The sequence below is a fragment of the Notamacropus eugenii genome, chromosome 2, assembly GCF_028372415.1.
Source record: "Notamacropus eugenii isolate mMacEug1 chromosome 2, mMacEug1.pri_v2, whole genome shotgun sequence".
Classification (NCBI taxonomy): domain Eukaryota; kingdom Metazoa; phylum Chordata; class Mammalia; order Diprotodontia; family Macropodidae; genus Notamacropus; species Notamacropus eugenii.
Genome location: NC_092873.1, coordinates 249,871,478 through 249,896,272, shown reverse-complemented (window position 1 = coordinate 249,896,272; position 24,795 = coordinate 249,871,478). Strand labels below are relative to the sequence as shown.

General features: G+C 38.4%; 1 long non-coding RNA gene across 1 annotated transcript in view; it reads left to right on the top strand.

Annotated features, from left to right (window-relative positions):
- Positions 1–10,807: 10,807 nt before the first annotated feature.
- The window catches only part of LOC140523860 (uncharacterized), a 45,950-nt gene continuing 31,962 nt past the window's right edge, over positions 10,808–24,795 (top strand). The window contains exon 1 of the long non-coding RNA XR_011973494.1: positions 10,808–11,072. This is a non-coding gene — a long non-coding RNA (uncharacterized lncRNA). The remainder of the gene's footprint in view (positions 11,073–24,795) is intronic.

The following is a 24,795-nucleotide window of genomic DNA, read 5'->3' as shown; positions in this document are numbered from 1 at the left end:
ACATTTCATCTATAGGATGAAAAACAATGAAAGAGAGAGAGAGAGAGACAGAGACAGAGAGACAGAGAGAAAGAATATGTGTGTGTTCTCTAGGGCATGGTTGAAAAAGCATCCTTTATGTCCTCTGTCTGGAGCCATGGAAGTATATAGTGAAGGAATTGGTACAATGAATATGAAAGGGAACCAGCCACTGAGAAGATGAATACTCATAGGCTTACCCTTCTACTATTTGCTTAAAGTTTCTTATGAAGTAAAGGCTAGTCACTGCAGGAGTGGGAAACCTGTGGCCTCGAGGCCATATGTGGCCCTCTAGGTCTTCAAGAGCGGCCCTTTGAATGAATCCAAACTTCACAGAACAAATCCCCTTAATAAAAGGATTTGTTCTGTAAAACTTGGATGCAGTCAAAAGGCCACATCCAAGGACCTAGAGGGCCACATGTGACCTTGAGACCACAGGTTCCTCACCCCGGTAGTCTTTCTCTCCCAATACAATGTCCATAGACTTGTCCTCTGTTCTTTTCACCTAAATTCAACTGTTTTTAGAATTTCGCAGAATTCAGCATACTCTCATTATTTACCTTAAGTGGTAGACTTGTAAGGGGTGGCATTGGGTGCTGCCATATTTATATGACCATTGTAATATATACATATATATATACATATATATACACACACACATTTATAATTCTCTACTCCTTTTGGAATGCTCCTCAGTTGTAATGGGTGTAAATTTTCTTAACTGAGAACACTAGAAAAATATCATCCTTTTTCTTCCCTCCTCAGTAGAAGAACTTCAGAGGATACTGTGATAGGTAACAATTATTCCTATTTTGGACACAAGTATCTTTGTAGAAGAAAAATACTGTACCTTTATATTCTTGACATATTTTTACAATGGATGATGGTTCCTGCTTCACTGCAAACTTAGAGAAAACTCCCTCTTTTCCTTGGTAACATGTTAGGGTGAGAGCCAAGGGAATTGAGGTGTAAAAATCAGACAGCATCTCTTTCTCTTGCTGCTGTCTGTCTACCTCCAGGACTGAAGCACACTGCTGAATACCTTTAGTATTTTAATGTCAGAAAATTGGCAAATATAGTCAAGGGCGATGAGCAGCTGAAATTACAAAGGGCTTTTGGAGCATTGAGGGATGTTCTAATCCTTTTAGGACCAGCCAACCTTTTCTGTTTATTGCTTCATCTTATGTAAATAATTACAGTTCAAGAAGACCTAATATTTATCATATAGGACAGGATGGGTCAAGATTTTTTTTCTCTCTCTCTAGCTTACTTTTTCTTTTCTATTAGTAAATTTAGTATCAGGAAACATATCAACATTTGTTATTTAAAGACATTTTCTCTAGAAGTTTAGTAATCCTTGCTTTTAACTCCCAGTTCCAGGTTATGGCTATAGTCAGTGCAACCTTTTAAAAAAATGGACTACTGGAGTTATTGGCTGAAGATTGCAAATCTTATGGAGTGGCAGATGTCACTGCAGCTTTAAGAGAGGTTTGTAAGGCTTGGCAGAGCTTTAGAAGTGAAAATGAACGTCCCAGAGTTCTATACTCCCTACTTCCCACTCCCCCCCACCCCTCATCCATCAGAAGGGATGTAAATTTAAAATTCCATGACATTCCTCCAATTAAGCATAGTAGATGCTCACTAAATATTTGTTGATTAGATTGATTAAGCTCTGATTTAAGGGGAGTTGATAGCTTCTCCTTCCCAAGGACAACTTCCCCTCCAATGCTAGGAGATAACTGAATTAAACATTTAACAGGAATATAAGAGCTAAAAGAGGTATCAATTTTTAAAGCACAGGCAGATTTGAGGAATAATATTAGTCCCTAGTTATCAATCATTTGACAAACATTTATTAAACTGCTACAACGTGAGGGCCACTGTGCAAGTTGCTGGGGAAACAAAAACAAAAATGGAACAGTCTCTGTCCTCCGGTAGCTTGTATTCTACTGGAAAAAATAATGCATGCATGTATAAGTAATAACAAAATATATGCACAGTAAATAGTGATCTCAGAAAGTGGTTTGTAAATATTAATATAATTTTTTCAGTGAATATTTATTTACTTAAAAAGCTTTGATTGAAAAGTGGGGCCCTGTGGTTGAGAAAGATTCCAACCAAACCTTCACATCAAAGGAGGACTTCACAGGGTCTTTTACCAGCTGGGGGTATGAGCCAAGATAGTAATTTGTTTGCAAATTCTTTCTTTTTTTAGTTTTGTTCAGTCATGGGCCCCCCAGCCCCATACTAGTGTAACACCCATCGTCTATATTAAATAGTCATCTCTGAAAGTGAATGTCACAGTCACAGAATCGCAGGGTCACAAAATCTCAAAGTTAGAAGGACTTCAGTGGCCATCCAGTATAATATTAATCAATCAATAAATATTTATTAAGCACCTATTTATTAGCAGCTAGGTGGTGCAGTAGAGAGAGTGCTGGGCCTAGAGTCAGGAAGACCCGAGTTCAAATTTGACCTCAGATACTTAATAGCTGTGTGACCTGGACAAGTCACTTAACATTGTTTGTCTCAGTTTCCTCTTCTGCCTCATCTGTAAAATGAGTTGGAGAAAGAAATGACAAACCACTCGAGTATCTTTGCTAAGAAAACCTCAAAAAGGGGTCATGAGGAGTCCGACACAATTGAAAATCACCAAACAGTAACAACAATGACTACGGATCTAACCTAAGTGATTCAGATGTGATTTGACCAAGGTAGACAACATGACTAGCACCTGCGTAGTTCTGAACAGCATACCACCTAATACAGTTGAAGATTGAGTCAGCTTGTTGGGCTTCCATAGCTGATTCATACTGACCTTTCAGTCCACTGAAACCCTTAGAGTGTAGAACCTGTGGCCTCAAGGCCACATGTGGCTCTCTAGGTCCTCAAGTGCGGCCCTTTTACTGAATCCAAACTTCACAGAGCAAACCCCCTTAATAAAAGGACCTGAGAACTTAGAAGACCACATGTGGCCTCAAGGCTGCAAGTTCCTCACCCTTGCCCTAGATAGTATTCAGACAAATGTTCAACTCATTTTTCAGTCATGTTCAACTCTTGGTGACCCATTTGGGGTTTTCTTGGCAAAGATACTGGAGTGGTTGGCAATTTCCTTCTCCAGCTCATTTTGCAGAGGAAACTAAGGCAAACAGGGTTAAGTAACTTGCTCAGGGTCACACAGCTATTAAGTATCTGAGGCTGGATTTGAACTTAGGAAGAGGAGTCTTCCTGACTCCAGGCCCAGCAGTCTATCTACTGTGTCACCCAGCTGTCCCATCCAGAAAAAATTGCTATGTAGAATGCCTCTTTCATTTTGTACATGTGAATTTTGAACCCAATTGTGATAGCTATTTAATTCCTTCTTATAAAATATGATTTAACATTTAACCTAGGGTTAACTATAACCCAAGGGCCAAATTCACCTCCACTTATTTTTTGTGAGGCTGGTAAGCTAAGAATGTTTTTTTTTTTTTTTTTTTTTTACATTTTTAAACACTAAAAACTATTTAGAAATACAAAACCATTCTTAGTTCACTGGCATAGTTTGCTGACCTCCAATCCTGTTAATATCTTTTTGGATCCTGATTCTGTCTTATAATATATTAGCTGTTTCTTATGTCAACTTGAAATTTGGTAAGCATGCCATCTATGCCAATATCCAAATCAAAGATAAAAAAGTTCAACAATGGAGGGTGAAGGACACATGTGGGGCACTCCATTAGAAACCTCTTTTCAAGTCATTAATGACTAATCTTTGGGTACGGTGATTCAATCAGTCCTAATTTCCCTTACTGTACTATTGTCTGCTGTACACCTTTCCATTTTTTCCACAAAAATAGAATAGTCAATTTTACAAAATGCTTCACTAAAATCTAGGTAAGCTATGACATTTTACAGGTAGCTAGGTGGCACAATGGAGAGAGCATTGAAAACTTGAATTCAAATTCATGTTCTGATATTTGCTAGATGTGTGATCTTGAATAGGTCACTTAACCTCTCTTTGCCTCAGTTTCCTGTTCTGTTAAATGAGGATAATCATAGCACTTACCTCCCAGAGTTGTGAGGATAAAATTAGATATCTGTAAAGTGCTTTGGAAATCTCAAAGTATTATATTAATGCTAGCTACATAATTATAATAATTATTATTTCCATAATTTACCAGCCTGGGAACATTGACTAAAAAAGAAAATGAGATTGGTCCATCATGACTTGTTCTTGATGAAGCCATTCTAGTTCTTTGTGATCACTGCTTCATTTTTTTAGATGTTCACTCACCATCCCTTTAATAATTCACTCTAGAATTTTGCGAAGAATCAAAGCAAAGTTCGTCTTCTAGTTGTCTTGTCTTTTTTAGACAATTGGGACAGTTTGTCCTCCAATTTGATGGCTCCATTCCATTCCCCATGGTCTTTCAAAGAGCTCTCAAAAACAGAGGCTCAGCAGTAGTCACACCTGACAGTTCTTTTTAGCATTTAACATGAATTTAATCTCGGTTAGGTAACTTAAATTTATGAGGTGGCTAGTTGCTTTCTTCCTACCTCTTAGTTTGGGAATAAGCTCCCCACAAGACATTTTTGTTATGGCCTGTCCAGTTTAGAAATGATTTTCCTTGGCAGAAGCACCCCAAGAGTTAAGTAATTTCATTGTCTCTCTGTTCCAGTTATCATTGTCCCATCTACTGCAAGTATTGGCTTTATCTCCTTTTAAAGATAAAGGAAAGGAGGTGGTCATGGTGGAATTCTGGGAAGATGGTGGAGTAGGTCTGAAATTTTCAGGCTCTCCAGATTTCCTCCACAAACAGACAGAAAATTGCCATGAGATGAATGCAGAGAAGCAAAAATGAACTTTCAAAAAACTGGAAATGTTTTCCTTTTTGAATTGAAGACAGAAAGTTGGAGGACAGATGACTGAAACTGTACAATGTCTGAGTTGACTACTTGACACCTTTTGGTTTGGCAGTTCATTGTAATCATGTGGGATAATCGAAAAAGAACCAAACTGAGCATCAAGAGACCTTCTATTTACTGGTTACATGGCCTTGAGTTGGTGACTTCAATTCACTGGGTCCCAATTTCCTTATCTATAAAATTCTGCTTGTGGATTATATAACTCAAATGCCCTTTCCAAAGAGAACATTCTAAAATTTCTCTGAACTTTCTTTGGGGTGATACAACATAGTTCATTCAAGCCATATATTCTATGATATTTGTAGGTATTTGTGAGCAAGTCCATTAGTGTGTTCACTTTCCCTTGATTTAAAAATGACAAGAACAATGACAAAATAATAAAAAAAACAAATTCTTGAAGTTTCTGAGAGAATCACTTTTCACTAAGGAAAAAACAAGCTTGTCCAGCCAAGGAACTTAGAGGGAACACAGTTGTACATCCTGGCAAAGACCCAAGAACAATAAGTCTTTGGAGGGGGGAGGCTGTACTGTTCATCTGCACCCTCTGGTGGCTTTTTTATGTCATGGTCACCAGTTTAAGAGAACATCTTTGATGGGGACTTTTCCATATACCTCTTTGGGGCAAGAAGCTTATAGTAGTGCTATTCAATTAAAGATTAGGTGAACAAAGACAGTTGCTTGGGAAAAGAACCTGCTAAGCAAAATGACTAAATCTAGAATGAGGTAAAGGGATTGCCAAAATCATCCATGTTGGAATCCCATCATTACTAGTGACCCATGATGGAGGTATCAGGGTAAAATTTGAATTTCATTTACTGTGCTTAAATTATACGATATTGCACTATGGAAGGTGAAGTAGATTAGAAAAATATGTAACTGAAACAATTTTTTTTTATTCTTGGCAGAAATTCACTCATTAGGACTATACCTTTTTACAAAAGGAGATTAGATAAATTAGAGATTAAGGAAAGTGAAACAGATGTTTCACTTCTGATAAGTATCACTCTATAAGGAAACTCAAGAGAGTATAAGGAAATGAATCACAGAAGAAAGTCTACAAGCCTATCTGCTTTATCTCACATTTTGCACATGTTTTGAGGAGGCAAGGAAATGCCACGCATGACGGAGAGCTGACTAAGCATCGTGCCACACGTGTACCAGTGGACTAACATCCATAATGATACCAAATACAATTCTGATTTTTCTTTCTTTGAATGTTTGCCAGAGCTAATGATGCTGGAAATTGGTTGGGAGCCTATGTAATTCAGAAAGGGAGAGATAAGGACAATAGCAAGGTGAAGAACTGGGGATGACTGGCAAAAGTTTGAACGGAATTATAGAATGCTAAAGCTAGAAAAAGCCTTTAAGATGATGATGATTGTTTCTGTTTATGCATATTTTCTGACAAAATGCTTTCCACAAAACAGAACTATGAGGTAGGTTCTAAAATGAGAGAGTTGTACTAGACAAATTTTGAGGCTCCATCTAGTTCTAAAATCTATGATCCTATAATTCTAGTGTATCATCCCCATTCTACTGATGAGCAGAGACTTGGTGTAGTGAAGTGACTGGCTCAATGTTACACAGCTAGATCTAATAATAGAGACAGAACCAGAGCCTAGGCTTTCTGGTTTCAAGTGGGGTACTCTTTCCTTTATGTTCTGCTGGAGATGGTTTCGTCTACTTCTCTCATTTTGTGGATAAAGAGCCTAAGCCCTTATGAATCTATCCACAAGCATTTATTAAATCTGTGTTATATTCCAGGCATTATGCTAAGCACTGGTGATACACAAACAAAAAGGCAATAGATCCTACCCGCATGGAGCTTGCTTTCTATTAGAGGGGAAAACATGGTACACACACACATATATATTTATATATAGATACATACATACATGCAAACTCTAAAAATAGATATGAGGGGATTTTGGTGGGGGAGAAATAAAGGCTTAAAGATTGAGAAAAATATAGACTGATACTTGGGTTTCCTTGTGAATTAGGATTTCCACAAACATGGTGGATCATTTTCTAACCTCATTACAATGGACCATGTATCTTTCTTGCCTGGTGATGGTAATACACATTGGCTTTGACTACCAATTTACTTGACTCCTAATTCAGGGAGGCAGTTCATCATTTATGTGCCTTACTCTGATATGGCTGCTCATAGAGATGTTGACTCTAAAAGGTGCTTTCATGCTTATAGGCACCATTTCAGGTCTTTGAGAGGACAGATAACTTTCTTGTTGGAATGAAGGTTTTGTCATGGCACTCATGAGGAGAAGAGAATGAATACAGTGACACATAGCGTTCAGAGGAGTTGGGGTAAAGCAATGTTGATTATGGGGGTAATTTGGAAAAGTATGTATATGTTACTCATGGAAATATCATGATTGTTGATTTAGTTGGCTATAGAAAATAGTCTTGTTTCTACTCCGAAAAACCATAGTTCATTGTAGCAGGAGTGGGTATTGGAAGGGAGATACTAGATGTGGGAAGAAATTGGATGGAAGATACTAGATGTGGGAAGAAATCGTTTCAGCCAAGATCAGCAAAGTTTTTTGGCCCAGCGTGCCCCTTGAGGATGTGGAGCAATAGTTTAAGGAGTTAGAAACTGATATTCTTTTTTTCATTCATGTCTAACTCTTCATGACACCCGTGGAACATACTGTCCATGGAATTTTCTTGGCAGAGATACTAGAGCGGTTTGCCATTTCCTTCTCCAGTAAATTAAGGCAAACAGAGGTTACATGACTTACCCAGGGTTACCTGGCTAGTAAGTAAATGTCTGAAAGTCCATTTGAATTTAGGTCTTCCTGACTCCAGGCTGAATGCTCTATCTGTTGAGCCCCCTAGCTACCAGAGGAGATAGGCTCCAAATCCTTACTACTTTTTTTTTTTTTACTTTGGATAAATTGCTTAATGTTAGCTTCAATTTCTTTATCTGTAAAAGGAGAGGTTAGACTAGACGACTTCTGAGGTCCCTTTCAGTGCTAACTCTATGATCCTGTGATGGGTTCAGATAACTGTAATAGGTAGGAAGGAATGGATAGATAAGAAATCACATAAAGACAATGGAGAATAAAAAATATCAGGAAGACAGAAAGAGAAAAATACAGTTTGGGGAAAGGGAGAGAGAATGAGGCCTAGTTCAGTAGACATGGGTAAATGGAAGTCCTTGGTTTGGGGAACTCCTCTAAGTGATTGGCATTGAGCAAACTTCTGGGGATGCAGACAGTACAGGAGAAGGCAGCTCAGCAAGCTGGTATTAAAACAAACAATATGTAAAAATACACCAGCCCAGGTGTGTCCTACCACTCTACTGCACTCCTCAAGTTGTTCTTTTTTTCTTTTCATGTTTTCTTTCAACCAACAGATTTAAATAAACCCCAAAATAACCACTATTATCGTGTGTGTGTGTGTGTGTGTGTGTGTGTGTGTGTGTGTGTGTAGAGGGGAGATATGAAGGTTAAACAAACCTTTGTTGTCTCTACTATCATGGAGGTTAAAGTCTAGTCTAGTGGGTAGGGGGACAGAGTAAGAGAAAAACACAGGTGATCATGATAGAGAATATTATATAACAAGAACATAAATGAACAATGAGACAAAGAGACCAAGGGAGGTCTGGAGGGAACAGTCATTAGCAGCTGGAAGGCGTCAGTGAAACCTTGGAGAAGGTGATTTTTGAGTTAGGCTTTAAGGGTGGACAGGAATTCAGTAAGTAAAGGGGAGGAAGGGCATTCCATTTATAGAAAACAGATAAGCAAAGACACAAAGATTGGAGGGTACCAGGTGTGTTTAAGGGTTAGAGTGGAAGGGAGATAATATGAGAGTGGACTGGAAAGGCTTGAATGGGCAAAGCTATAAAGGATCTTGGAAGACAGGCAAAGGAACTGGAACTTTTTCCTTAGGAGGCAGCAGGGACACAGTGATGGTTTTTGAGCTGAGGCATTCCATGATCTCTTTTGACCAGATTTTACCCAAACACTGTTAGTATGGCTAAGTAGTATAAATCAGTGGAACCCCAAAAGTCAGTGGGGATAGCTAAAGTGCATTGCCATTCTGGTTTGTGGAGGTGACATTGAGCTGGGACAGTTAAGAAGAAAGGGAGGTTACTGTGGCTGGCTGTTGCCTTTGGGTAGAATTGTTTTAGCCCTGGAGGCAGGAGCTTATTTGAATAAACATTTGTTCAGTTTTGGAGGGAAGAGCCAAACTGCAGGTGTGTGCAATACAGAAAGTCCTCCCTTTTGTTGGGTTCTTCTGTGCCCTGATCCTTTGGGAGTGCAGTGGGAGGGCAATTGTGGTATGTCTGAGTGCCCTCACCCCAGAGGTGTTGCATATCCTATTGATGGACTGGATGCCTGCAGTGACGAATGGTGAGGGTGCGAGTGCAGCTACTCCTGTGTGTGTGTGTGTAGCTATTGATATCTCTGTATCTATGTCTCTGGAGTTCCAAGCTCTTCGTAATCAACCCTCCCATTTCTGGAATATACTTTGTAGGTATTTTTTTTTAAAATACACTTTATATGCATGATCTTATTGGAGACTCACTACAATCCCGTCAGTCAGTCAATGGGAATTTATTAAGCACTTACTATGTACCAGGAACTGTGCTAAGAGCTGAGGATAGAAAGAAAGGGAAAAGGTAGCCAAGTCTTTCCTTCAAGGGGTTCATATGCTAATGAGAGAGACAATAACTATTTGTTTAAAACAATTTATTATATATGCATATAACATATGATAATGCATATATGCTATATATGTAGTATATAATACATTAATCACGCATATATATTATGCTATACTATATAGTATATATACCGTATGTTATATATCATATTATGCTAATACTATATACAACATAATACATACTATGCTAATATTATATATTATATAATATGCTATGCTAACACTATGTATTATATATTATGTTATGCTAATACTATATATTATATACTATACTATACTAATACTCTACAGTATATAATACATTAATTACACATACATCTAGAATACATTACACATATTAGTTGCACATATGTTAATAAGATAATATAGAAATCAATATATCAGTGTATGATATATTAGCATAATATGTATAATATATTAAATATAACATATCTAATATGTTACATGTATCACACATAGAACACAATATACATAATTTGTTTATAATAAAAGGACAAACACGAGGTAATTAACAAACGGAAGGCAATAGAATTAAGAGGTGTTGGATAAGACTTTCTATAGAAGATGGGTCAGTAGTTAGAATCTGAAGGAAGTCAGGGAAGCTAAGAGAAGGATGAGGAGGAAGGATGTTCAAGGTATAGGAGACAGCCAGAGAAACTGCCTGGAACTTAAAGATGGACTCTCTCGTTTGTGGGACAGAAAAGAGGTCAGTGGCACTGGCAAGGCATATGGTACAAGAACACTGGAAGGAAAGGGAGCAGGGCTGACCATAAAGGGCTTTGAATGCCAAGTGGGATTTTGTAGGTAGGGAGGTGGTAGGGAGTCACTGGGGTGGTATGTGCTGTAGATGTTAATAGTTATATTTTACACATGATGAAACCGAGTCTGTGAGAGTTTAGATGACTTGCCCAGCCAATATTTCTCAGGTGGAATTTGAACCCGGGTCTTGCCGATTTCAAGTCCCACAGTCTTCCATGCGCTTTACTAAGCTGCTCATTCCAGGGTGGGCAGCCAATTCCTGGAAAGGTGTGTCTATGATGCTACTGGTGATACATATACAACCTAGGCTCACTTCTCTTTTAAAGCTATGGATCTGAAATTCTCTCATCCCTCTAGGTACATGGTTGGGTGCTTCAGATGTTACAATTCCATCAGCACCATGGAAACGCCTTATTTTCCCCTTCGCTCAAGAGGGGTGAATGTAGGGAATTCACAGGCTTGGGCAGCAACTGTATGACTTGCCATCTGCTTCTCCTAGTCATGCCCCTCCTGTGCTATAAGCCACTCAACTCTAAAGGACAGCAAGAGCAGACAATGGGCTTTCTGGGCCAGTAAGAACTAGTGCTTACAACTCGGCCTTGACCTTTTGTATCATGGCTTTTGATTAAGAGTTGCTTCCAATTCTTAAGAGGCTAAGATTCAATGGAAGGTACCATTATTTGGACCAGAAAGATCAGGTATGGTTATGTGTGAAGAAGGCCTACGTACACATCTATGAAAGTGGTCTATTTTTTTTTTTTTTGATTGTCTCTAAAGGTTGGGGAATACTAGATGTGTATGGGAACAGACCCATTTATTTAGGTGACCACCCAGTGTTATTTTCCTTATATTTACGTCTTTATATCCTCTTAGTTTGGCTCTGGGCCACACACTTCCCTAGGAAAAATCATTTTGTAACCCCCAGACGTGATTTAATTAGTATAGGGAATTTCTTCTATCAATGTATACCAACAGCGGCTGCACAATATTTGAGAGTTACCTGAGGCAAAAAGAGGTTAAGTGACTTGACCAGGACGCTTCAGTCCATGTGTGAAGACAGGTCATCCTGACGCTGAGGCTGGCACTCTCAGCCTATCACACTGTCCCAGGGAAGGCCAGTCAGTCATTCAGTCATTTTACTAAATTTACTATGAGATATTCTATTACAAATAAGCAGCAAGGTTACCCTGTAGGTAGTGTACTAGGCCTGGAGTCAGGAAGACCTGAGTTTAAATCCAGCTTCAGATACTTACTAGCTATGCAATCCTGGCCAAGACCCTTAATCTGCCTCAGTTTCCTCAATTACAAAAGGAGATAATTATAGAACCTACCTCTTGGGGTTATTATGAGCCTCAAATGAGATAGCCTCTGTAAGGTGATAAGCACAGGTCCTGGCACACAGTAAGCACTTAACAAATGCTTGTTTCCTTTATTTCTTCCAAATCAGTGCCCCCTATTTCACCAATGACTTCAACTCTCTGTGGCCTTGTGATTAAACAGTGTCAGGTAGTAAGGAAGAAGGAGCACATCAGAACTAGTAGGAACCTCATTTCACAGGTGAAAAAACTGAGGCTCGGTTTGGTAATGGATGCGGTAAAAGTAATGGGAGAGCCAGGACCAGAGCCCTGGTGGCTTAATTCCTAGGACACTTTTCTTTCCATTGCTCTACAGTAAAGAGGTAGTGATTGTTTCTGAGCCTTCAGTAAGTTGCTTCTGCAGGAACACCAGTCAGATTCTTTTTCAGGAAGTATTTTTTGGTTCCCAAAAGTAATTTTCAGTGCACAACAATTCATTCAGCTGGCACATATTTCTGGTTTACAGGGTCCTTCATATTTCTCTACTTGGTACTCTCCATTCCCAGCTCTGATTGATGAAAGAAACACAGAAATGGGCATATCAAAGAACCCTGGTTCTGGAGTCAGAGGACTGGAGTTCAGTCTTGTCTCTGATATGTATTGTCTGTGTGACTTTGGGCAAGTCACTTATTCTTTACCTAGACTACTGCAATAGTCTGCTGACTGATCTCTCTGTTTCACATCTAGTTCCTCCTCTATTGAACTGTCAAAGTGATCTTTCAAAAGTATAAGTCTGATCCTGTGACCTTCTTACTCAAAAAACCTCAGTGACTCCCTTATACTTTCAAGAGCAAATATAAAATGCTCTGATTGGCCTTTAAAGTCCTTTATAACCTTTCCATTCTTTTTACACTTTATTCCCCATTTTGTGATCTCTACTCCTCTGACCTTAGCCTTTTTGCTATTCTTTGCACATGGCACTTCATCTCCTGAATGGACCTTTTCCTTGGCTGTCTGCTGTTTCCTGGAGGGCTCTCCCTCCTTTGCCCTGCCTCCTGATTTCCTTCAAGATTCAGCTCAAATCTTACTTTCTGCAGGAGGCCTATCCTGGTCTCCCACATTGCTTATTCCCAACTTCTGACAGTTATTTCTCATTTACCCCAACATCATGATTTCATGGATCCTCTTCTAAAGCAACTTATCTTTCATTTACCTTATATATATCTTCTGTGTACATATTTATTTGTATGTTGTCTGCCTGATTAGAATATGAGCTCCTTGTGGGTAGGAATTGTGTATTTATTTTTCTTTGTACTTAGTACATATAAATGCTTGTTGATTATATAAGGAAATGTTGGGAAAGAAAGCACTAGCAGCAGAGGGTTGAGGGTGGGAGAGGGGAAGAATAGGAGGAAAGCTTTCTTGAAGAATATAGCACTTGAGCTATGTCTTGAAGACAACCAGGGACTCTAAGAAGTAGAAGTGAGGAGGGAGAGCATTCCTGGAATGGGGGACAGCCAGTGAAGGACATGTAGCTGGCAAATAGAATGCTATGATGTCATGTGTGAGGAGCAGTGAGAAACCCAATGGGCCTGGATTATCGAGTGTGTGAAGGGGAATAATGTGTAAATAAGTTTGGAAAGGTAAGTTGGAGTCAGGTTGTGAAGAGTTTCAATGGTAGACAAATGAGTTTTTCTATGATCCTAGAAGTTACAGGGAGCCAGCGAAATTTCTGAAGTGGTATGGGGTGGAATATGGTCAGACCTGAACTTAAGGGAAATCATTTTGGCAGATGTATTGGAGTCAAGAGAGACTTGAGCCAAGGAAACCAATTACGAGGATATTGCAATAGCAAAGGCAAGAAATGATAAAGGCTTGAACTATGGTTGTAGCTGGGTGAAGGGAGATAAAGGGATGGATTTGAGAGATGGGGAAGTAGAAATGTCAAGATCTGGCAACTAATTGGATACGTGGGTTAAGTGAGAATGAGGAATTGAGGGTGATTCTGTTGTTGTACACAACTTATCAATGTGTTCTTGTGACATGGGAAAGAGGTAATGGGAAGCTTCTTTTCTGTTGTTTCTGCTGTTATGATTACTACTACCATTTTTACTAGATGAGGAAAATAAATCCTTTGGATATCATACATTAGGGTGATAAGCTCTATTTTGCTTAAGTTCCAGTGTAAACATCTACATTTTCCTTCTCATAAAAAACATTACTGGGCATATTTCAGAAGAATGATAGACAACAGGAAGAGAGCACCCTACTGTATTTCTTGTCTTGATAAATTATACAGTGTTGCTTGCTATGAAGGTATGAAAGAACTGCCAAGTTTCACTTGGGATCTGGCTGTCTTTCAGAGACTAAAGAACTTGTTCTCACATATCATGGGTAAGTTCTCTGGGGCAGAACATTTCCGTTATAGGTGTACCTTGCTGTATACAACAGACATTTTTGAAACTATCCTTTCACTCTCCTATTAATTTTCCCATTTCTGACAATAGTACTGTCATTTCTCTAGTCTTTCAGATTTGGGACCTCAGTATTATTCTGAACTCCTTACTCCCCCTCACCCCACACGTCCAATTAATTGCTAAATCTTGCCATTTCTACCTCCATAACATTTCTCGTATCCATTGTCCACTTATCCCCACTTATCTCTCTGTCACCATCCTTGTTCAAGTCTTCATCACCTCTCACCTAGATTATCCAGCCTGTCTCTCTGTCTTTGCTTGAGTCATCCATTCTTTAAGCCTGAAATATCTTCCCCTGTTACTTTAGCCTCCTAGAATCCCTCATTTCCTTCAAGATGCAATTCAGGCACTACCTTCTAAACCTTTCTTCATCACTCTAACTCGCTTCCTAATGATCTTATATTTATTTTTATTTATTCAGTATATATTTATTTTATATATACTGATATATGTGCATATCTTCCCCTAGTAAAATGTAAGCTCTTTGAGAGTGGTGATTGTTTGTGTTTATAAACCTAGTAATACTGTAAGTCTTTTAGATGTAGTTTCTCCAACAGTTTATTTAATTCTATATTTTCCTTTTGTTTATCTTTCTGTTAGACTTATTCAGAACTGAGAGAGGGACACTGAAATCTCCTGTTATGATTATATTACTGTCACAGCAGTCAGTTTCTCCACCATCACTTCTTTTTTTACTTCTGCTTTTACCTCTATCTCCTTGGGTACTTTTAGAAAGAAATCTCAACCATTACTTTGCCATTATTGTCCTTGCTTGCTGTGTATTTGTTTACCTTTCCGGTACCTCTGTTGTCTGGGGAATTTGAAAAGTAAATAATTTCAGGTTCAAGTCTGGTTTTCTTTCTAAGAAAGCTTTGAATGCCTGCTTTTTAAATTGAAAGTCCATCTTGTTTTCATCAACGATTAAGCTTAGGTTTTCAAGGCATGTCACCTTGAGCAGCACTTAAACTTTTTTGTTCTTCAGAGCGCATTATCCTGTTCCATCCTGCAGTTTCTGATGGATGTAGAATAGTTTGGTTTTATTTGAATTTCCTTTCCTTTAAATTTAAAGGCATTATTTCTGGTTGCTTGCAGAATTTGTTTGTCCTTAGGATTGTTAAATTCAACCACTATGTCTTTGAGTTTGCGGCTTATGGTATTTTTAATGGTGATACCCTGTAGATTCTTTTGATTGGCATTTTGTTTTCTGTGTTCAGATGTTCAAAGCATTCTCGTTGTATTATTCCTTGCATAATTGTGTTCCAGTTTTTTGACTTGTCATATTTTTCTGGGACAACAATATTCTGTAGGTCATCCACATTCATACTGTCTTTGAGATCTATGTATTTTATTTGCAGAAGGGTCTTGTTTTCTTTCAGTGTTATTGCTTTTTGCTTCTCTTCTTCTTGATTGTCCTCCACTTCTTTGTATTTGTACTACCAATTAATTATTGTGTCCTGCTTCTTTTGTAAGGTTTGCAACCCAAGATTCAAGTATTTATATTCTGCCAATTATTTTTCCTATGCCTGCCATAAAATATGCTTTCACAATTTTTCTTTTTCTTTTAAACCGTTCAGGAATATCCTGATGTACTTCCATGCTCTCTTAGGAATCCACAAGGTCACCTGTCTCATTAGGTGTTGATGCATTTATCCTTTACTTTGCAATACTTATTCATAGATATCTGTACTCTTTTAGTTATTGAGTGTCCTATATTCTCTTCTGTTACTAATATCTTCCTTATCTACTTGTGTCCAAGGCATTTAATTGAGTTTTCTCTCTCCTGAGATCTTTGGTAGTTTCAATCTCCCCCTCCCCACTTTAGATTCCTCTATCACTTGCTCTCTGACTCCTTCCCCTTTGAGGGTGGTTTCCCTGGGAGATGGACCTCAAAACTCTCTCAATCTCTTCCCATATTCTGGGCAATTTGTAGTTCGTCACTTTCAGACTCTGCTCCATGTGACTTTTATGGGGACAAAGTTGTGCCCAACTGGATACTCCTGGGTTCTTCCTTTCAGGCTTAGGGGAGTGCCATAGAAACACATATACATTGTATTCCAGTTCTTTCAGATCCTCAGTTTTTCTGGCTGAGTTCTTTTGTAGCTCAGAATGCTGCTTCACTGCTGACCCAGCCAGAACAAGTTTCTGCCTTTTCGTTTTCTTTGGCACAAGGGGAAGTAGACTTTAGTTCTGCTGGAAGCCCCAGGGTTGTAGGTGTGGTAGTGGGGGCAGGTGGTACTGAGTAAATGCCTCTTAGAGTTTAGGGATTATCCTTTTCTGCTGTTAGCTCGTTGGACCCTTCTGGAGATTTTTGTATCCCAGAATGAGGAAAAAACAGAAGCTGTTTTATCTTTTGAACAAAATTCCTATTTTGGAGAAGTTTCAGAAGTCATGAAGATTGGAGAAAATTTCTAGTTCTTCATCTTGTTTGTCATGTGATCCGGTAGTTACATGATCAATGAAATGATGATAATAAATACACTAAGGTGACTTGCTTTTTAATGGTCTATTAGTTTCTTAGATTTTCAGATGTAGAAGGGGAATGAATAATTCTCTATTGTAATGCCCATCATTTTATCACTGAGGATACTGACATCCTGAGAAATGAGGTAATTTTCTAAGGTCATGTGACAAGTTAGTTCATAGAGCTTGTAGTCCAATCCTAGCTTCCTGGATTCCATTTTACCATTCTTTCTACCATATCACATTGCCTCTTCCCATGAGCAACGAATTGAATGAATTTGTATGCTTTACCTAGAGAGCACCAGCTTACCGAGCTTTTTGGCATTAAAGAGAGCTGCTAGCTAATACAATATCATAATACTTTCTCAATGTCCTTTTAAAGGTTACTGTGAGTTAAATGGTAATGTCAATGCTTCAACAATTTGAGAACAGAAGAGAATTTACAAGCAGGAGAATAGCGAGGACCAGAAGGACAGCAGTTAGCAGAAAACTGGTTTCATGTGGCACAGATGTTCCTGAATGGACCAATGAGAGTAAAATCTGTAGTCCAGACTTGTGACTTACTCTTCACATGGGTGTTTTCCTCATTCATCTGTTTCCATGCCAGAGTTCTGTAAAATCTGTCCACTATTTTCCACAGGTAGTGAGTTAATTAGTAGAGAAGAGTGGCCCAGGTTTATGTCTGGACTGTGATATACTGATGATTCCTACATTTGCTTATGTTGAGTATTTGTGATGTATTTATTATTATTACTTTTATTGTTAAGTAGATTGTTAAGTTTAAGATCTTATAGTATCATTATCATGGTGAGTAGCTAGTTTGGGCAAATGAAACTTCACCAATTGAGACTCAAGTGCTATGATGCTCAAGTGAGTATGGGGAGTGTATTTTCCCCACAGCAAGGGTTCCCCCTAGGACCCTGAGAGAATTTGAGTGTAGTTGTGTGTGGTGGTGGTCCATCTTTGGGAACCCAAATCTGCCAGTTGAGATAGAGAGGGAGAGAGAGAGAGAGAGAGAGAGAGAGAGAGAGAGAGAGAGAGAGAGAGAGAGACAGACAGACAGACAGACAGAAAGAGACAGAGAGACAGAGACAGACATGCAGAGAGAGACAGAGAAGAGAAAGGAGAAGTAGAAGATGTCATAGAAGAAGAAAAAGAAAAAGAAGAAGAAGGAGGAGGAGGAAGAGGAAAAGGAAAAGAAGAGGGAGGAGAAAGAGGAAAAAGGGAGAAAAAGAGGGAGGAGGAGGAGAGAGAGGAGGAAGAACAGGCAGGATCACACCACCAGGTGAGGGGTTACACTGTTGGGGTCCAGGCAGGATGCCCCCTATTTATATGTGTAGACATATAACCACACACACATATACACATACACACCCATACACATATATTCACCTTGCTCTCAAGGAACTTGTGATCTGTTAGGTCAGTCAGTCAACTAGCATTAATTTGGCACCTACTATATGCCAGGCTCTTTGCTAAGTGGAGGAGATGACATGTATATATGTACATAAATGAGCATAATATAAAAAAGATTATAGGCATCGTGAAAGCTCAGAGTTGGGAGAAATCACTTCCACTAGGGGGAGAGGGTCAGAGATGGGGAGGGGGGAAAAAGTGTCAGAGAAAGCTTTTGAACTGGACTTCTAAGGGTACAATTTAATATAGGAACTTTAGGTATCCGAGAGGGCCAGCGGAGGAGACGTTTTTGTCCTTCTGGCATCCCATATATTACAGCACACAGGTACTTTGTTTCAGCCCTTCATAAAATGACATCCATACCTGGCACATAAGCTATGTATTTCTTTCATCTATACTGATAATAGCATCTGTAGAAATTCAGAGTGGCATGGTGGCCTTGAAACAAGGCACAGCCTTGCCTCTGACATGCTGACTGTGACCTTGGGTAAGCCCCTCAAACTTGAAGTGCCCCAAGCAATTTTCTAAGACTTTAAATGGCATAAAAACCACTCATGTGCATTGATAAAGGGCTTTTCCTTTTTGGGAACTCCCACAGTGATGAAATTTCAGGTTAGAATATGCTGGCTCCCTAAAAGTGGGGCATGTCTTTGTGTATAAATTAGATCTGAGCTCACCCTGACTCTGGTAGAGTGATTGTCCAGATTAGACAAATCTGAGCTGTATCCATTGTAGAAGGGACATAAGGTGGTGTAACAAACTCCCCAGTGAAGATGTTCTGCCCTACCAAAGGGAACAGGTCACCACTCAGGAGCAAGATATGAACAAATTAAGCCCTCCACATTGTACCACATTATGGGTTATGAACACTGGTCTTATCGTGGGATGACTAGCTAAGCCCTGTAGTTTTCCATTAATAATGAAAGATTTGCTGTATTCTAATCCTGTTAAGCATATAGTTGCTCTGGAAATGTATTAGTCGCAGTGTGTGTGTTTGTGAATTAAACCCTTGGTGTATCAGGTTTATGAGCCTAATTGTCTATTCAAAGGGCTATCACTTTATCATGTCATGAAAATTAAAAAGCCCCCCTTTGTTTGAGTGTTTTGTTAATCTTCTGACTGTTATTTTTTCTTCTTCTTTCTAATTTTCTCTTCACTGAGCTTTATTATGATTTAAATGCAACCAAGGCAAATCCTATCACTAAATTGCAATTGATTATTACAATAACACTGATAATTGCATATAGGTATTAGGAAATAATACACTTGGGACTCTTTGAAGGGAGATGAAAGAGGTGGCCCCAGATTATACCATGGGAAATGCAAAGTGCTAAAAGCATCAGAATAATGCATTTTCACATGGAAATGGGTTAAAGACTTAGTGACTTATGTCTCATGGACACATGAGTGATTCCCCCTATGATTATCTTATGGATCCCAAAGTGACATTTAACAAGAAATTATGAACAATTCATTTTGAAAGCACAATTAACACCAGGTACTTATGGTTGATTTTAAACACATTTAAACTCTTCAAGAAGACATCTCTAACTTTCCTTTTTTAAAAATATATTTTTTATATAGGTCAAAATGACAACTTTCAGATTTCACCTTTTTTTTGGTGCCTAGTCTCACTCTCTAAGGAGTATGCATGGGAATGGTTTACCTAAATTATTTTTGGTTGCATTTGAACACAAAAAAAGTTCTTCTGTCCTTTGGAGATTTAAAAAAAATAATCTCTCTTTTTTGTTTAGATAACTTAAAGGTAGCTTTGTTTTTAGACTTCAAACTTGGCATACTGACTAAGGACTAGCAGCTTTACTTTGTTGGAAGAAATTTGCTTTGAAAAACAAAGTTTGGGGAGTTAGAAAATCGTATTCTAAGTACCCTTGTGCATGTTTTCTCCTTAACCTTTTAGGATCTTCTTGAGATAAATTTGTGTGAATGTTTGTGGATGGGGACAATAGACAGTGTAATCACTTAAATATACACATAAAGAGGAAATAATAGTGTAATTATTAATTAGGGTAATAATTGGATCATATCAGAAAGGATTCAGCTTCACAAGATTGTGGCCAGAATTCTAAAACAAAAGGAGACTTCAGAGTCAACTAGCCCAATTTAATCTCCAGATCTGACTTTTTTCTTTGTAGATGAAGAATATGGGACTTAAAGAAGGGACATGTTTAGTCCAAGGCCACATGGGTCATAAATAGAACTAGGATTCAATTCTAGGTCCTCTGATTCCATATTCAGTGCCCTTACTATGTCATACCATTCAATAAACATTTCAGAACATAGATAGATGATAGATAGATAGATAGATAGATAGATAGATAGATAGATAAAGTGTATCTTTTAAAGTAGTTACCTTGAGAGGGTAAGAACTTACAATAAAAGTAATTACTATCATCTATATAACCCTTCAGGGTTTGGAAAATGCTTTTACATATGTCATTTTCTTTAATTCTTACAATAACCTGGTGAGGTAGGTGCTACAGTTATCCCCATTTTGTGAATCACAAAAGTTAAGTGACTTTCCCAAGGTCACACCTCGTAAGTATCTGAGGTAGGATTTGAACTCAGGTCTTCCCAACTCCAAGTCTGACACTCTATCCACTGTGATACTTAGCTGCTTATTCAGACATTTGCCATTACTCAAAGTATTTTAGGAATTCTTTTAGAATTTTTTTCAGAGAACAAGGCAGTTTCTTTTGATTCTCTTAACTGATTTCTCTGCTTCCACTCTTTCTCCATTCTAAGACTCACAGTGAACTAAGTTCCAAATCTGGAATCAAAAGATCTCAGTTCAGATTCTAGTTTTGTTACTATTGATTTGACCTTGGGCAAGTGATTGAAAATTTTCTGGAATACATTTTCCTCATCTATAAAAAGGGGGTCAGAGTAAAAGATCTCAGAGGTGCCTTAAGGCTTCAAATCTATCAACTGATGATTCACCTTTTACACATGGATGGCAAGATGATATTTCTAAGATCAAGATCTAATCATGGTACTCATTTCTTCCCAAACTTTAAACACTTTCACATTGACTTTTGGATAAAACAGAAAATTAGTATCTCAAACCCTCCACACTCTGGCTTCTATCTAACTTTCCAGCCTTATTTCATATTATTCTTCTTTATGAATATTATATTCCAGCTAAAATGGATAATGGACCCTTCTCGAAACATGATGTTCCATTTCCTTCCTCCATATCTTTGCAAGAAGATATCTCTACTGCCTAACCAGTACATGGAACAGTGCTTTTGGATGTTGGGGAAAGTAGGGCAAAGGTTGCCAACTACACTGGTTCCATCTGGCCCCTTTTAGCCTTCTTCCCCAGCTGATTTCCTTGGCATTGAAGCGGATGCCTCATGGGAGTCTCCATTTCAGCTACACTTAACTCTACAGTTTCTGTAGATGCAGTACCTGAAAAGATTTGAAGGAGACCCAGGCATAGTAACCTAAGGGTACATTAAAAAATAAAAGGAATTTCAGACCATTACTCAGATAAGAGGTTAGAGTGAGAGAACTCACACAGCAGCAGCATTCAAAAGACAAATACCTAAGAGTTTCTTCTCTACTTACTAATTGGGTAGGGGTGATGGATCCAAAATCACAAAATAGCTCAATAGCCCTTGAGTTATAAGCATGCATTGCACAACATGCTTTGAACAAGTGTTGTCATTTTCAGGATCCATATATGAGGGAGTTACAAAAGCAGATAGATCTCCTCCTTCTCTGGGTGAAGAGGCCTCATAGTAGCTGATCCTTTGTTGAGAATCAAAAAAATCAGTTCGGGAGAGATACCCAGTAGGAAGCAGCAGCGATGGAGGTCCCCAGTGGAGAAACTAGAGCAGTGGAATGTATGAGCTGGGGCTGGGGGAGGGAGGAGCAAGTAGCAGCAACAGAGACGTGAGTTTTACTGCTTATGTATGTATCCCGGTTATGTATGTGCCATACGCATGTGCCCATCTATGAGTATTACTGGAAAGTAAAACTGTGTTCTGCTAATTATGAGGTTATTTGTGGGAGAATATACTTCCTTTAATATGAAGAAGTATGACTATTGAGTAGCATCTGGCTGTGAATCAATGTATCCTCTGGTTGACTAGTAAAAGAAACACATTGATGGAGGTTACTGACTTATAGATTTTACTGGATGCTCAAACCTACAACATGTTTTGAATCTGAGATGACATTTTGAAAATCCACATATGAAGGAGTCCCAAGTTCTATACCTAGAATGGTTTCTATTCTTATCTCTGCCTTTAAGAATTCTGGTCTTCCTTCCAGGCTCAGGTCATGTCTGTGAAAGCCTTACTTGATCCTTCCACTTGGTAGTCTTTTCTACTGCCTCAATTTACCTTCTACTATACTTCTTTGTCTACTTATTGTATCCTCCTCAGCAGGTATAAGGTTTGCTGGGGTTGGGACTGTTTCATTTTTGTCTTTATGTTTAATAAATATTTGTTGTGGTTTTACTGATTGACCAACTTTGATTTTAAGAAAACATGTATACATTATAGAATTAAGGTCAGAGAATGGAAAATGAATATTGTGAGGGTAATGAAGATGAAACTCTGCTAAAGTTGGTGGTTAATCCTAAGGACAAGAAGAAGCCAATTTTGTTTGTTAGAACTAAGAGAAAGATCAAAGAAACCCTCCCTCCCTTCTTCCTTCCTTCCTTTCCCTATTTCTCTCTTTCTTTCCTTCTTTCTTTCCTTCTTTCCTTCCTTCCTTCCTTTCTTTCTCTTTTCCCTTCCTTCTTTCCTTTCTTTCTTTTTTCCCTTCCTTCCTTCCTTCTTCCTTCCTTCCTTCCTTCCTTCCTTCCTTCCTTCCTTCCTTCCTTCCTGTCTTTCTTCCTTTCTTTCTTTCTTTCTTTCTTTCTTTCTTTCTTTCTTTCTTTCTTTCTTTCTTTCTTTCTTTCTTTCTTTCTTTCTTTCTTTCTTTCTTTCTTTCTTTCTTTCTTCCTTTCCTTTCTTCTTCCTTTCTTTCACCACTAATCTTGCTTGTAAAAAGGGGAAATTCTATAGATAAAGTTTACAGATTTCAGCAAAGTATACATCTAAGTCTTTCATGGTATCCTTGAAGACAGAAGGAAAGATGTGAGAAAGATGATTCTGGAGTTAGGTGACTTTCAAATTAGACCTAAATGACTTGATGTTATCTTATACTGAGATCACTACTGGGGAGCCTAGGGATTTGTCCTTTGCTCTCTGCTGTTCAATATTTTTATCAATGACTTTGGATGAGGGTCATATACACTAATGTCAATTTCAGATAAGATGAAATTGGGAAGGACAGCTAATACAATGGATATCAGGATTGGGATCTAAAATATGTACAATAATAGAGACTAATCTAATAAGATAAAATTTAAGAAGAATAAGCATAACAATTGTTTCACTTTGTTCAGAAATCGACTTCCCAAGTAATAATACCTAAGCTGTATAACATTTTAAGGTTTGTAAGGTATTTTACCTTTGTTACCTCATTTGATCTCTCTCACAACAGTACTTGGACTATTATTATCTCCATTTTATAGATGAGGAAGCCAAGCCTGAGAGAGATTAAGTGATTTAATTAAGGTGTCCAGTTAGTATCTGAAGTAAGATTTGAACTCAGTTTCTAATGACTCTAAGTCCCAGGATGCTAATAGCTAGCTAGTATTTATAAAGCACTTTAAGGTTTACAAAGAACTTTCAAATACTAATATATTTTATCCTCACAGCAACCCAGGGAAGTGTTTATTGTGCAGTCTTTTCAGTAGTGTCTGACTCTTTGTGACCCCATTTAGGGTTTTCTTGCAAAGCTCCTGGAGGGGTTTGCCATTTCCTTCTCCAGTTCATTTTACAGATGAACTGAGGCAAATAGGGGTAAGTGATTTCCCCCAGCGTCACACACCTAGTAAGTGTGTGAGGCTGAATTTGAACTCAGGAAGATGAACCTGACTCCAGGCTGGCCCCTCCTATCTATTGTACCACCTAGCTGCCCTAACTCTGGGAAATAAGTGCTATTATTCTCCCTAATTTAGTGATAAGGAAATTGAGAAAGAAGTTAAGTGTCTTGCCTAGAGTCATATGACTAGTAAGTCTCTGAGGCTAGATTTGAATTCAGGTCTTCCTGACTCCAAGAAGCTCTATCTTACCAATATTGTTGAGTTCAAATGGGGAAGCTGTAGCTTGAGAGCAGTTCATGTGAAAAAGGTCTAGTCATTTTTATAGACTCTGGAAAAAATATCGAGTCAGCTCAGATACCCCCTTCTGCATGAGACCTTTCCTTATCTCCCTCACATCTCATGCTTTCTTCCCATAGGGTTTCTTTTGTGTCTGCTTTGCATATACCTTGATACATGAATGTTGTTTTCTCTGATAAATGTCAATTTCTTGAGGGCAAGGTTTTTGCTTTTTTTTGTCTTTGTATCTCTAGCTCTTGGCACTTGGTAGTTGCTTAATACATTCTTGTTGATTAATTGATCAGTATAAGCTAATCAGCTGACAACAGAAGTCCCCAAACTGAATCTAGCTCTAGGCCACATTCTAAATGACATGGCTTCCATAGATAATGAGGAGGAGAGTAATCATCCCTCTGTGCTATGTATGGTCTGGGCAGACAGCACTGGGAATATTATATTTGATTTTGGGCATCCCATTTTAGGAAGGCCATTGCCAAGTTATAACACTTCCAAAGGAGGAAGACCAGAACAGTGAAAGGGCTAGAGACTGTGCCATATAAGAATTGGGCAAAAGAACTGAAGATGTTTACTTTGA